Raw genomic sequence first — 15717 nt, forward strand, 5'->3', positions numbered from 1 at the left:
GGCGCCCGGCGGGCAGATCAATGCAGCGGTCCGCCTCGGAAAAATACGCTTGGAAGAGAAGTCTCGCCCAGCGACCACCGGAAGTCTTGCGGCGGTCCGCCGCCGGAGAAACAGACTCTCTGGACTCCAATGCGGCGACCGCCGGAGAAAGGCAGAGAATTTGAGATGCCCTAGATTTGCTTTAAGATTTACCATATTTTGAAGATCTTTTCCTTCTACAACAAGGATTGGCTTTCCCCTATAAATAAGACCTAAAGCTTCATCAAAAAGGGAGAGCTTCTACTTGTGCAAGGAGTTGGAGAAGGATTTCAAGAACATCAAGAACGACAAGGATTCAACCTACGGGTTTTATTTGCTTTAGTTTTATGTTCAAATTGTTTTCCCTTCAATCTATGTGTTTAGGTTATTCCATTATGTGTAACTAAACTCATAGGATTCTAGGGATGTGTTAGTAACGACTTTGGTTATACAATTCCTTTTTTCTATTTTATATCCGTTTTATTTTTACTTTGTTTCTTCCCTAAGTAGTTTTGATGCTGCATGATTGAGTGACACAATCTTGTATGATTTAATATAGCTTGCTTCATAACTGTGAGAGAGTTCTAGCGAGTTTGATTCACTTAGTAGACGCTACAGTTAGCTTCCCTTAAAACGGCACTGTTAATTGAGAGTGAGGACTTTTCAAGGGTCTTAGGAGCTTTATGGAGTTACGTGTTAGTACTGACAATCCTAATTTTGTAATCAACGTTTGCATCGCATGAGCATAAGATAGGCGACTCGTACTATCAAAGTAATAACTGTGCTAGGGTATTGTAGTTTGGAATTTGTATAACCATAACTGTGAACGCACATCCCTGGGATTCCCTTATCTCTATCTATTATCTCCGTGTTTTATCTGCACTTAGTTGTTATATGCTTTATATTGTTTTCTGTTTTCAAAAAGTTTTCAAAAACCTTCCGTTCTTCCAGATAGTAATTGAGTCTTAGTAGGAGATAGACACTTTGTGTTTGCCCTTCCCTGTGTTCGATATCCGGTACTGACCTTTAGCTATAATATATATACTCTGTATACTTGCAGGTTTATTTAGTGCTAAAAAATAGTGCATCATCAACCCAAGAAGGAGTATCAAAAGGACCACATATATCAGTATGTATTAACTTAATAAGTTGAGTGTTTCTCGTAGCTGATTTCTTTATAATGTGTTTAGTTTGCTTCCCCATAATGCAATCAACACACATATTTAGGACACTAAATTCCGAATTTGAGGAAGATTTTCGTACTTTACCAACCTCATAATCTTTTCTTTGGAAATAGGATCTAATCTTTAATGCCACAAGAACGCCAAACTTTTACTTGACGAACAACGCTTAACGCCTCGACTTTCAATATTAAACAAGGATTCAGAAAACTTTGCATCAAGATTGTATCTATTAAGTGAATCAAATAATGTACCATTACCATAATAGTAATCATTTTGGTACGATGTGGATACACAATATCCAATCTTTATATTAAAACTTAAGTTATCCAATCCACTTACAGAAACAATATTTATAGCACACTCAGGCACATAGAGATAACCGTTAAGATCTACATAACATCTGATGTCTAAGATCAATCTCTAAGTCCCAATGCCTTCGTTCCATGCCTTTATCATGTTTCTTATGAACAATTATTGTTCAAATCCTTTTGTAGATTGAATCAAACTGAATACATGTTTAACATGAGACATGAATTGTAGTACCAAAAACTGACCACTAAGTATTATTAGGCTCTTCGATAAGATTTAATTTAAAGTAAACAAAACCGTTATGTTCAACTTTCTTATCGAACGAGGCCTTTCTTTTAGGACAATCTTTCCTAAAATGTTCTATTTTCTTGCAAATGAAACACTTCTTTTCCTTATGGATATGCTTTTCTGGACCTTTCAGAAAAGATTTATCCTTCCTTTGGTCCTAATTACTTAGTTTTCCTTTACTGGTGCTTACACCTCCAAGACCTATGAGATTCGCAACTTGATAATTTATCTTCTTTAATCTCCCTTCCTTTTAAACCAACATAGCCTTTAATTCTTTAATTGTCCCATTTATCTTTAATGGTATTTAATTCACCTGGAACTGGCTAAATTCAACATGTAGGGAGTTTATGATAAATTTTAGCCGACAATTGCTCATGAGCCTCCATTCTTAAGGTCGTTAACCTTACTGTCTGTCAAGTTAGACATGTTTGTCACATGATCGTGAATCGGCTGAGACCAGTCAAACTTCTTTGTAGTAAGCCAATTGATTATGCTTCTATATTTGACTTATCAGTCAAACCCGATCGTGAACACTCTTTAATTTTCTTAATAAATTCCCTTGCTTTTTCTATCATGGGCAAAGATGACTCAAATTTTCTGTCATCGTCATTCTCATAAGGCTCAACCTGCTTGATCATTCCCAAGTCTCACATTGAGATTTTTAGTTACAGAGTGACACCTATAATGGTTGGGGATTCCTCTTCCGTTCGTATGACATGGTCCAATATCTTTACACCCATCGTAAGCCGGATCTATTCAGACCATTCTCCATAATTTTGCCCATTAATTTAATGACAGAGTTAGCATATGCATACAAATTTTATAAAGCTGCAACATTTATACATGCTTATGTATACGTGCTTGAGTTCTTTAACACAGATTCATAAACAATAATAAAAACTTTAAATAACATGCATTCAAGTAACCTTTGGGTTATACTTAAGCACATGTACCTTCAGTGATGCTAAATATATACTTTAACAATTAATCAAACTAAACATATACTCCCTCCGTCCCATTTTAGGAGTCCCGGTTTACCATTTTTGGATGTCCCACTTTAGGAGTCCCGGTTGAAATATTCCATAAATGGTATTAGGCCCCACATTCCACTAACCTTTTCCCACTCACATTTTATTATAAAACTAATATAAAAAAGTAGGACCCACATTCCATTATCTTTTTTCACCTATATTCCTTTGTATTTCTTAAAACCCGTGCCGAACTCAACCGGGACTCCTAAAGTGAGACGGAGGGAGTATCAAATAAGCATGTTGCCTTTGGGTGTACATACTAAATGACACATGAATAAATGATTAATCCACTTCGTATTTATTAACTATATACAATGATCCACCTTTGGGTGATCTCCCAGTATATAGATAATAAAATAATTGATCAATCAAACTCTTATGTCATTTATAGCATCTCTATATTCATGATCAATTAATTAACATTTATCATTTTCAATAAATAAATGCAATATAACAAGACCACTTTGTTGATAAACAAGTTATATATTATTTAAATATCGAAATCTTTAATGGTTAGAATATCCTAATATTTGTTTTAACATTTCATAAAACAATTACCCAAAACACAAGCGGAAGCATATTAACCAAAATCGAAAAATCCATTCAAATTTCGATTTTGAAATCACATAAATGGTGAATTAACCAAATCTGGATTGGCTCTGATACCAACTGTAAGCTGTATCTCAATACTTTAATGATTTCGATAATGAAATCTAATTCTAGATTTGAAATAATTCAACCACAACATTTATACTATAAGTGGGGATAAAATCACAAACCTCCATCCTTGCTTTCTTCTTTTGATGTAGAGGTTGAATCCACCAATTGATGTTCGTCCTATCCTTGACTGGATCATCCATAATTGATGTTATCCACTCTTTGACCTCAAGCCTTTAATAATTCTTTTAATGGATAAAGAATCAAATCTTCTATACATATTTATATATGTAAACGTTGATATCTATACGCAAGTATTGTAGCGAAACTTTTGTGTGTTTTTCTCATGCATCAACCATCTCTTTATATAGGCAATTACATGACTCTGCGTGAAGCACCAAAGGGACGTGTCTGTTCATTTCCAGAGCAATACTCTTTTATTAAGATAAAGGCACGTCGGTTCGGTGATTGTAAATCAGTTAATCAAAACTGATTACAACCAATTCCTCACATTACACACGTGCACATCCATATACATAATTCATGCACTTATTTAAACATTAGAATAATGTTTAATTAACCACCGCATTTAATGCTCCTTGATATACTTTCACGTACCGTCAACATACATATATATATATATTACTACTTTAATATATAATTACTATACCATTTATATATATGTATAACAAGAATCCATTCGAATACACATATATATTATCTTTAATGTATAGTGTAATATTTTATTATGAGGTAAGAAGAGAGGGTTATCAATACACCCGATTCTAATTCTTTAATCGAAACCGATCCATCACGAAATCGTCTTTAATATTAGAATCCTTAACTTTTATTATTATGAACTTAATCTTTATTATCAAACCAATAGATACATAGGTCACATAAGAATATAAATATTCTTACATTTCCCTACTAGACGCTGATATCGGTGCGGTGAGTAGCTTCAGCTCCTTCTACAATCTGTACACCATGGTTATGGACTATAGGTGTGTTGGCTGGCTTGCATTCTAGTAGTCCCGTTTCAGTCAGTAAATTAAGAACATACTGCTTCTGACTGATAAGGATCCCCTTCTTCGATCTTAGCACTTCTATACCCAGAAAGTATTTTAGTAGCCCTAAGTCCTTCATCTCAAATTCTGCAAACAAACTCTTCTTTAGTCGGTCCATTTCCTCTTCGTCATCACCAGTGAGGATCATATCATCTACATAGATGATCAGGCATGTAATCTTCCCTTCTCTCCTTTTTAGAAGCAATATATGATCAGAGTTTTTTTGCTTGTACCCACACTCCTTCATTACCTCTGTAAACCTCCCAAACCAAGCTCTAGGCGACTGTTTCAGCCGATACAGTGTTCGCTTCAGTTTGCAAATCTTCTCTCCTTCGAATTCCCCAGTAAATCCAGGAGGTGCTTCCATATAGATGGGTTTCTTTAGTTCCCCATGTAAGAACGCATTAGTTACGTCACACTGATGGAGTGGCCATTCCCTGGCTGCTGCTATCGAGAACAACACTCGAATAATACTCATCTTGGCTACAGGTAAGAATGTCTCTGTGTAGTCAACTCCATAGGTCTGAGTATAACCTTTGGCTACCAGTCTTGCCTTGTACCTTTCAATCGATCCATCCGGTCTCCGCTTGATGGTGAAGACCCATCTACATCCCACGGTTCGAACTCCATCAGGTTTCAGACAAACCTCCTATGTATTACTCTTCAGTAGGGCTCGCATCTCTACCAGCATTGCTTCCCTCCAATGAGTCATTTTCATGGCCTCCTCGGCTGTGTATGGAATTTCCTCCTCCTCATAAAGAGCTGCTTCAAATGCCCTAACCATTTCAGTTAGATTGCCCTTGGCCAGGTTTGCCATAGAATATCTGCTTTTGCGAATCCTTTCAGGACTGTAACGAGTGCTCCTCGAAGGAAGCATATAACTGCTAGTATCACCATCAATTGCTACATTCTCACTATCATCTACACCAAACTCGTCAGGGGTAAGAATTGTATTATCTGAGCTAGTTTCAGGAATTATCTCAGATATCACTGGAGGAGAAGATTCGGGCGTAGGCGTTTGAGGAGGCTCTACAGCAGACATGACTGGCTCCGTGGTGACACTAGCTTGTTATGTTAGTTCCGCGGTCGAGATGTTTGGGTGTGGCACCGACAAATTGAGGGGTCAAATTATTTCACACTCCCCCTTACCAGGATTCTCCCCCTGACCCCGAGGTTTGGTATAAAAATATTCACTCTCTAGAGAATTACAATTCATGGTTGTTATAATTTTTCTAGACCCCGGGTGATAGCATCGATAACCTTTCTGATTATCACATACCCCAAGAAAACACATTTTATCGCACATGCAGAAAATTTAATTCTTTCATGTTTTGGCACATGCACGTAAACAGAACAACCAAAGATTTTGAGCGGAAGAATGAGAGGTGTAGGAATACCAGTTAAGAATGAAAGAACCTGTAGAGGAGTTTTCATACCTAATATTTTAGTGGGTAGATGATTAATTAGATAGACAGCAGTAGCAATAGCTTCGGGCCACAGAAACTTAGGGACTCCCGAGTCGAAAAACAGGGCTCTTGTGATTTCTAGGATCACCCTATTCTTTCTCTCAGCTACCCCATTTTGTTCAGGTGTGTAGGGACAAGTAGTTTGATGAACTAATCCCTTTTCCTTAAAAAAATCTGTCATTTATTTATTAACAAATTCCCTACCATTGTCGGATCTAAGGATTTTGATACCGGTTTGGAATTGTGTCTGGATCAAAGTAAAAGAGAGAGTAAATTTTTCTAAGACTTCAGATTTATGTTTCAAAAAATATACCCAAGTTAATCTAGTGCAATCATTCACAAAGAAAAGGAAATATTTGAATCCATGATCATCAATAATAGGAGCGGCACCCCAAACATCCGCATGTACTAAAGAAAAAATAGTGTTAACACGAGTATCGCGTGATCTAAAGGATTGTCTGTGGCTCTTCGCTAAAACGCAAGACTCACAAGTAATATCCTTAAAATGAGAAAACTTTGTAAAAAGCAATTTAAAATAACCCGAGGATGGATGCCCCAGTCTGCGGTGCCACAACCAAGCTTCCCGGTTTGTATATCCGTGAGCAAGCATTGCGGTGCCACCTTGTTGAACAATCTCATCCACATAATAGAGACCTTGACGCTCAGTGCCACGCCCAATTATCCTCCTCATCTTGATATCCTGTAATACGCAGAAATTTGGATGCATCAGTAATGTATAGTTTAATTGTTTCGTAACATGGCAGACATGAGTTTATGGGATAATTTGGGCACATATAGACAACTTTTTAGTTTTAAGGTCGGAGAAATTTCAACGGTTCCACTCCCACTAACAACAGTTAATTCCCCATCAGCAGTTTGTATATGGCCTTTTTTTTGCTCCATCAAATTCAGAAAAATCATCTCTATCATATGACATAGTATCAGTCGCCCCACAATAAAAAAATCCATCCACTTTCCTTAGAATCTGTTCTACTTTGGGCAATACAAGCAATCGGGATATTCTCCAAAGGTGAAAAACGATTTGGGCTAAGGAAAGTTTTTTCAGCTAATTTAGGGGTTTTATCTCGAAATTCATTATTTTGGGGTTCAGATTGAATACTCTTAGGCCATGTTTGGTTGCCAGGATTCTGTTTGGGAAAGTAATCTGATTCCTTAAATTTTAAATTCTTGTGTTTGTTTCAGTTTTTAATCAAACTGGGAAAGTAATCAGAATCCGAGAACAAAGAAAGTTAGTACAACTTTTCAGGATTGTGAGTCCTAACTTTTCTTAGGTATTCTTTTTCCCAGTTTTAGGATTCTTACATATTTAAGCAATATAGTATAGTTTTATTAATAATAATAACATAATAATAATAATAAGAATAATAATAATAATAATAATGTTTTTAAAATAATTTAAAATTATAAATCATACTTAATTTCACTATATTAAATAACTATAATTAAAATTATCATAATTATAACTATATTTTATAATAATTCATAATAGTAATAATTTATTAAATAATTAAAATATAATTATATAATATAAATCTTATAATAAATAATAACTATTTTATTTTATAAATTAACAATTAATCAATAAAGTCATAGTGCAATTTTAATTTATAAAATTTATTCAATTATAATATCCGTAAATATTATAATTATTATATTTATTATAATAATAAATGAGTATTGTATTATAATACTCCATGTAACTATAATTATAATTATATTATTATATATTATGATGGATAATCCATGTTTAAACTATCAATCGTAATAATAAATATAATAATATAATTATTATTATATTTATTATTTTTTGTAATTAATAATTTATTAAAAAATTTCTAATAGTATTATTTTTTATAATAACTATATTTTTAGTTTGGTGTTTAAATTAAATATAAATTTAAAATCTTGATATTTTCCAAACACAGGAAAGTAAAGTTACTGGGAATCATATTATCGGGATTCATTTTCCTAGGAATCATTTTCCTTGCCAACTTTAATTTCCGGCCAACCAAACATGGCCTTAGAACTACATGGGCTAGAATAAAAATGACTCATGCAGTGGGGTGTTTTTTTAGCATCAATCGAACTTGGAGGACTAAATAGCAAATTAAATTGGGGATTAGGATTTGTCAACCCTAATCCCATACCTCCAATTGAGCCGCCTCCCCGTTTCCGGCTGCCTCGCCGGCTCTGCCGCCTCCGCCCTGCTGCTGGCCGGTGTCCCCTGTTTACCCACGGGCGACGGCGACCTCCCGGTCTTGCGGAAATAGTCCACCGCCTCCATCCTTCATCCCGATTGCCAACCGTGCCTTTGCCTTTTGATTCTCATCCCACCACTCCGGGAACCCGACGAGGAGAAGCACGTTTCTCTGGTATGTTTGTTCTTTCCACAGTGTGAGCACCACATCTTTGATTTGTCGGGTTTAAATCCTCGGCAGTTGGGTGGTTGTGCGGCGGCTCGTGGTGGTGGCTGGTTCGGCCGTTGTTGAGGTTGGTTTCAGACGGCAAATCCGAGTCCAATTTGGCCGATGATGAGTCGCCGTTGATTGCACCAGTCTAGTGGTCAGGGTTCTTGCGCTGTGCGGCTTCTCTTTTCACCATCCCGTACGCAGTCTCGGCTGAGGGCAACGGGACCTCTTTGAGAATGTCCCTCCAGATTCCGTCGTATATCGGGTTGAGTCATGTCTGAAATTTGAATAGGCGTCTGGTTCCTACACATGTTCGAAGTTGGCTGATTCCCTTGTCGAAGCTCGATCGGCTGATATTGGCACCGGTCGATCTCAATCCAGACTCTGTGAAGTTGTCGCCAGTACGTCTTGAGCCCCTGTTTTCCTTCGACGACTGAAGTGTCTTTCTTTCAGGTACATTCCTCGGGTTTTCGTATGTAATTTGGAGTGTATCCAACTGCTCAGGAAGAGATTCCCGACCCAGATGATTCGTTGGTACGACAACCGAGACCTGGCTTCAAACAAGTTTCCTCAACCCACTTCTACTGATTAGTATAATGGAGGTAAGGGTCGAATCCCACGAGGATGGACACGTTTTGATAACTGCGGTGACTTTCCTGGGTGTTTTTGGTTAGCTACCACGCTTGGGTTGAGATTTTACCTAGACAAGAAATAAAGGTGGTACTCTACTGACTAGTAGGCGTGAAAATAACAGGCATGTGGTGGTGTTCGTGAAGGTAGGGGACAAGGTGTCTCAGAGACATATGGGAAGTAGACAGTTACTAAAAGAGGAAAATTAGACAACAAGGTATATCTGGTGGCTGGGGGCTCTCTGACAGGTCTGGATAGTACAACTGAAAAAAGTAGGGAACAAAAGCAAAAGTAACTTAAAGGTAAAAGTGGTCCAACTAAAGTTGATTTTGACGTTTTCTTCTTCACCAAGTATTGACAAAAAAATCATATGAACACAAACACCATAACTAACTTCAAATTCATGAATACAAACTCAAGATCCATCGATTAAAATGTTTAAACTTAAATTAAACGGTGAAACTGCAACTTTACTTCTACTGACTGACATGCAAGATGGTAATCACGGCGTAGAAAAGAAACTCGTGCACGAAAACTTAACTAAACATAGCTACAACTTCGAATCAACAACTCCAGATAAGAAAGCACTCAGAAATTAAAAGCAATAACTAGATCTAACTTTCCTAGGCAGAATGAAGCAAACTCGAACCAAAGCGACATGCGAAATAGAAACTTCATAACGTAAATGTTGGAAAATAACAAAGTACTTCAAAAGGCAACAACGATGAGTGTTTGCAACAAAACCAACGATAAAAACAAGTAAAGATTAAACTAGAAAGTAAGGTAACGATTGTTTTGCCACTCCGGGCGATGATACTACTACACTACTGCGATAACTGGCTGGAACGGCGGACTGATGACTTATCCGGCAGACTCTTGGACGTCAAGTGATCATGGCTGTGGCGAGGAACGAGAGATTGGATAATGCTGAAGGAACTGATCTTCAAGAGAGAATTCTAACTAAGTGTGGTGGCTGGACTCAAAGGCGAACTCCTTCTCTCTCTCCAAGTGGCTTCTTTTATAGGGAGGCTTGCCCTTGCTTTTATGGTAGACTCCCTTCAAGTTTTGACTTTTATGCCCTTGTTAATGATCATCCCAGCTATCCTTCTTCTCCATCTCGAGCCTTTCTCTGGCATACATCCTGGTCAGTATTGCACCCTTCTAGCGCCTTTTCACTTGCGTCCCCTGAATCGTCTCCTACCGACTTGGATCCTTTAATCCTGCACACTTGAGCAACTGTTTTGCAGATAATACATGCATTTCACGACATACTGACCAGTAACCAAGGCTCAGAATACGACTTATCAACGACCCTGCACGCCTTCTCCTCCAAATCATATAGCAAATATGGATCTGTCGTGCTTTCAAAAGTGGTTTGTAGGCTCTCCCATAGAGCATGTGCAGTCTGATGGTGTGCGAAATCGACAACGATTTCGGTCTCAACGTTGTCAATGATCCATGAGAATACGATCATATCGGCTTCCTCACAACTTGAGTAGCCTCGGATTCCTGGTTCCGGTGGAGGCAGTGTACCGGTGATATATCGGTTTGCCTGCCCGTCTCCCTACAATTGCTACTCTCATCAACCGTTTCCACAGGGAGTAATTCGTCTCGTTAAGTTTAACGGCTAGAGTAACATTCTTGTTCATCTTTAATCGTCCATCCTCAATGTTGTCTGGTTTTCATTCCTCCTCCCTGTCTGACATTTTTGGTGTAGATTGCAGGTTCGCCTTCTTGGCCGAGAAAGGTTTCTAGGCTATGATGATATTTTCCGAGCCTTTGCTCTTATACCATGTTGAAAGATCGGTATTGTATTCATTCAACTCAATTGTGATTATCGTATACACGCCTCTCTTAAGTAGGCAAAGAATTACATAGAGATGGCAAGATTTGCCCTAATACTTATTACCTAATTACTGTGATTCTACAATCTTTTCACCCATAATTAATCTTTTCTCTACTTACATATTTTTCCTTTCCATCATCGATAAAGGAACAGGTGATCATAAAAATATTAATGGGAGTTTATAGAAAGAAGGCAAGGGGATTGTTCTTCTCAATGCGCTCCTCAAATCATATGATCACTTTAAAGATGACATGCTGTATGGTAGAGAAAACCGTTACATTGGAGGAAATGCAATAAGGAATTTCATAAGATACCTAAACCAGGGGAGGCTCTATTCATGAAAAATTGATTATCATTTAATTTTTTATCAAAGAGAAAATTTGAGAACATATTTGTAAATTTAGTGTAGTTAATCAATATAAATGCAAATAGGTTGTAAATTTCAATATTTATGTCTAATTTAGAAAAAGATCCCTTATGTTCATGGGGCAAATAGGTCCCCCGGGTGGATCTATCTGTTTTTTGTTGTAAATATTAGGTTACCACACGCAACTCAATTAGTAAGATGATTCCCCTTCAATCAATAGAATATGAGTTCGAGCCATCCCTCTAACTAATAGATCAAAAGTTTGAGTAAGCAGATGAAAAATCATTATTGATTCTATTGTGAAAATAAAAGTAAATAGTCTCTCCAAGAACAGAGAAGCTGGAAAAGTGAGGTAAAACTTAAAAGTCATTTTACTTTGTAGACTTTGATAGAGATATTTCAGTTATAAGCTTTAATAAGATAGTCAGTTTGATATATATATTTTCTTCAACTATCCCAACACCTCTCTTGTCAGAGCAACTACGGACACATGGGTACCACTATACTAAATGAAGTTTATTTCATCTCATTAAATCGCACGTGTTGCTCGATTTTGCTAAAAAATTACTATACAACATTCTAAAAGATGTTGTTTGAGTGAATTGCTATTTTTATCTAACTAATAATATATCTTTATAAATACTAAATTCAATTAATTATAAAAGAATAGCAGTTAAAACCATAAATCACAAACTTAATTTGGAACCTTTTACACTCTAATTTTTTTGGACTAGAATCACTAGATGATTGCGACAAAATATGATTTACAAAACCATTTCAACGTGAAAGCAAACTTAAATCTGGATGTTAATGGACGTATTAATTACAAATCTAGAAAATAGGCCCTCTTAGCAGATCCATTCAAGCCACCGCCTCATCCCGGATAGTGGGCCGGAATATGAGCCCATTACTGGAAAGAAGCTATAGCAAGTTATTAATTTTGAGCCCAATACTGGAAATAAGCTCTAGCAAGTAATATCGAATACCTAAAGGTACCTTTTAAAATAAATTATTTAATAGTGATCCGTGCCTTCCAAATGGACCAGTTATCCAATTTTGAGGCCTTAAAATTAGATAAATTTTAAATACTATTTTTATTTCTCTCTCTCTAGCAAGGTGAGTTTTAAATACCACTAAAAATACTTCAATCACTTTTTGTTTCCATCCTTCTTACTTTATTAATTACGTTTTAAAATTTGTACCGGTTTAAATTTGGTCTATTTGTAGCATACGGAGGAGGCACATTTCATTAATTTTTCAATTTGAGAAATTATTAAAATATTATAGCTCTAGATCGCATTGTACCAGGTCAATTTTATAAATCAGAAGGCTAAATTGTCAAAAAAATCATACTCCCTCCGTCCCAAGATACTAAACTCATATACCATTTTGGAGGTGTACCAACATATTTGATTCATTTTTATTTATGGTAAAAATTTACTTTATTACCAACTCCACTTACACCACTAAACAACACCTCTTAAGTTCCTGTGCCTAAAAGAAGTGAGTCTAATATCTTGGGACGCAGAGAGTAAGTAAACTTGGTCGATTCCATAACTTTTAAAAACAATTAAGTACATTATAATTTTGATATTTTACTTAATGGTCTTGTGTCAAAAAAATTCGGCATGCATGCTATGTGTGTTATTTGGTTACATTAATTGTATAGTAGAACGTGCTAATAATGAGTTAGTGGAATGTTAATATGGGTATTGTGAGAAGCAGAAAGGGAGTCTGAGGGAAAAGAAATAAATTAAGGGTCAAGCGTGAAGAAACAAAGAGTAAGAGGATAATGAACTCCCCCAATTCACTACAAACTCAATGTATTATCACTATCACATAAAATAACTGTAGCCATTCCCCATCACGCAATTATATACACACATCATATAAAAGCCCAAGTTTTCGGATCATAAAAGTCTTGAGTTATGGGAAATTACTGTCGGCATAACACTTCTCTATTATTGGGACACCTTTTCGACCATATGGAGACAAATAATAGTATAGTAATTTGAAAACACCAACACACAAATACACTTTACTTTCAAGTCCAATATTTGAATTGCTTTTGACTACTACTATTTTCTACGATGGCTTATCCATTTGTTTCCTGATACTATGAGAGGAAAATTGCTTAAAAAAAACTTAGTATCTTTTATGGTCAAAAAAACCGAGACGTAATCATTTATGTTAGATAGTTTAAAAAAATAAGTAGTGCTAATCATATCATTTAGGACGCAAAAGAAAGCGTCTCTAATTTAAGGACAAATTAATTTAATCTTTTGTTTTTTAGGACACTTCCATTTGCGCTCTCTAATTTTAATTGGGACACAAACAAGGAGAACGTTTTTGAAGCGTTGACGGTATATTTAGAAACACAAATTAACGTCCTAAATTGTATTAAAAAAAAATTTTAACAGTTTTTTTTTTGTTGTTGTAGCGTAGCGACATCTCAAAATAAATCATCAAAATCATTGAATATTAAGCTACTACTCCCCATTTTCGATCATTTATATATATATATATATATAGGATTGTGATCAATTGAGATTATTTATGCTAATTGAGAAATGAGATGCAATATCAGCCACTCATTTTTATTAAATGAGTGGTCCAGATTTTGCCACACAATAAATATTTTTAGATTAATTTAATATGAAAGGATAGAATGGTAATTTCATGTTTTAATTAGGATTTCATCTTCACGTTCCATAGATAGAACTCCAAACCTTGTTGGCTTTGCTGCTGAAATTCTGCTAGTGATCGCTTTCTGATCAAATCCGACCGCCGGATCTGAGAAGCAGGATCGGTAAGGACTCCAGAGAGCGGCGATCAGTAATTTCATGTTTTAATTAGGGCAGAATGGATGAATCGAGGGAAGCAGCAACAACAGGATGAATTGAGGGAGATTCCGGCGAGGCAAGACTGGGAAATTGATGCCTCGAAATTCGTGGTCAAATCTGTGCTGGCGCGGGGCACTTTTGGCACCGTTCACCGCGGCGTTTATGACGGAGAGGATGTTGCAGGTATGTGTATTAATTTTTTCTTTTTTATTGATCAAGATAAATCAGATTAGGAGATGTTAGAATTTGACTGAATTTTGTGTTGTTTTCAATTCAGCAATGTGGCTAATTGACATGTTTTGGAATGGGAAATCTTTTTGTGAAGATGAAAATAGTCTATGCATTCCATGTGTTTGTTAATTTGTCTCAATATCAGTAGGATACAGCTTGGTGTGAATTTTTTTTTGCCTTGTAGTGCTTGTTGTGATGACTGTAGACTAAGTAGTTGTTTTTCCTTGATCATGATTTGATGAGTTGCTATTAACTTGTGTTTTTGCTATCAACATTTTTATGAGATTTTTGCTTCTGTTGCAACCATATTACCATATTTTTGCAGTAGATGATTCAATTGTATTGGATGTGAACTCATTTGAGAGATTGATTTTCCAATATTTGCTTTTGTTATAGGATTTGAACTTTTTGCAAGCTTAATTGTTGATTTGTTTATGGAATTGGAAGTATTATCAGGAATTGGATGTCAACAAAACTTGGATTTGGGTTGCAGAATTTACCCCAAGAGAAAATGCCTCAACTTGTATAGATAATCAGGAAGAGGGATGAGCATTTGGCACAGGATGGCGATGAAATTGAGCTTGATATTGAGGCTCTTGATACGGAAACGTTGTGGGAATTTGATCGGTTTGTGACCAATTGGAAGAAGATGGTGAGCAAGACAAAGCGACAAGCGTTGATGATGAACAACAATCCAGCTGCTGGAGTTTCTATTCCCTCCAGTCTTGTTACTGATGCTGATGTGGTAAGTTAAATTTGCATCAAGATTTTTGTCTTTTTTGTGGTATTTTCACTGTTTATTCATGTTGTTGGTAATGTTGTGTAGGGCGCATTGAGCGACAAGAATGATGATTGTGGCAAGATGATGAAAGAAAATGATGAAGAAGATGTAGATATTGATGACGATATGCCAGCAGCGAGCTTCCCTGCTGTGGAGATTGAGATTGAGAGAGAAGGTGTTGTTGGGCAGGAGAATGATGGTGTTGTTGGACAGGAGAATGATGGTAGAGGCAATGCCAGCAGTAGCTCAAGCAGTTCTGGCAGCTCAAGTAGCGATTCGTCATCCTCGAGTGGTATTGATACTGATTCTTCTTGCGTTTCTACATTGTGTTGGGGGTGAAAGTATGGAAAACGGAAACAGAAACAGATGTTCATTCGTTTGAGCTTGCTTTTTACAGATTCTGATTTAGGGAGTTCCTCTGGTAGTGAGTCCGATGCAGATGATTGACCAATTTGATGATTGAACTTTTATTTGATGATTGAATTGGATGTATGGCAGTTTTGTTGCTTTTTCTTGCCTGTTAACTGTTAACTAACTGTGATATCTCAACTTTGTTTTAGTTCATTTGAT

General features: G+C 36.3%; 1 pseudogene; it reads left to right on the top strand.

The window, feature by feature from the left end:
• Positions 1-14158: 14158 nt before the first annotated feature.
• On the top strand, positions 14159-15594 carry LOC125195173 (annotated as a pseudogene).
• The last annotated feature ends 123 nt before the right edge of the window (positions 15595-15717 follow it).

The sequence above is a fragment of the Salvia hispanica genome, chromosome 6 (genome assembly GCF_023119035.1).
Source record: "Salvia hispanica cultivar TCC Black 2014 chromosome 6, UniMelb_Shisp_WGS_1.0, whole genome shotgun sequence".
Taxonomy (NCBI): Eukaryota; Viridiplantae; Streptophyta; class Magnoliopsida; order Lamiales; family Lamiaceae; genus Salvia; species Salvia hispanica.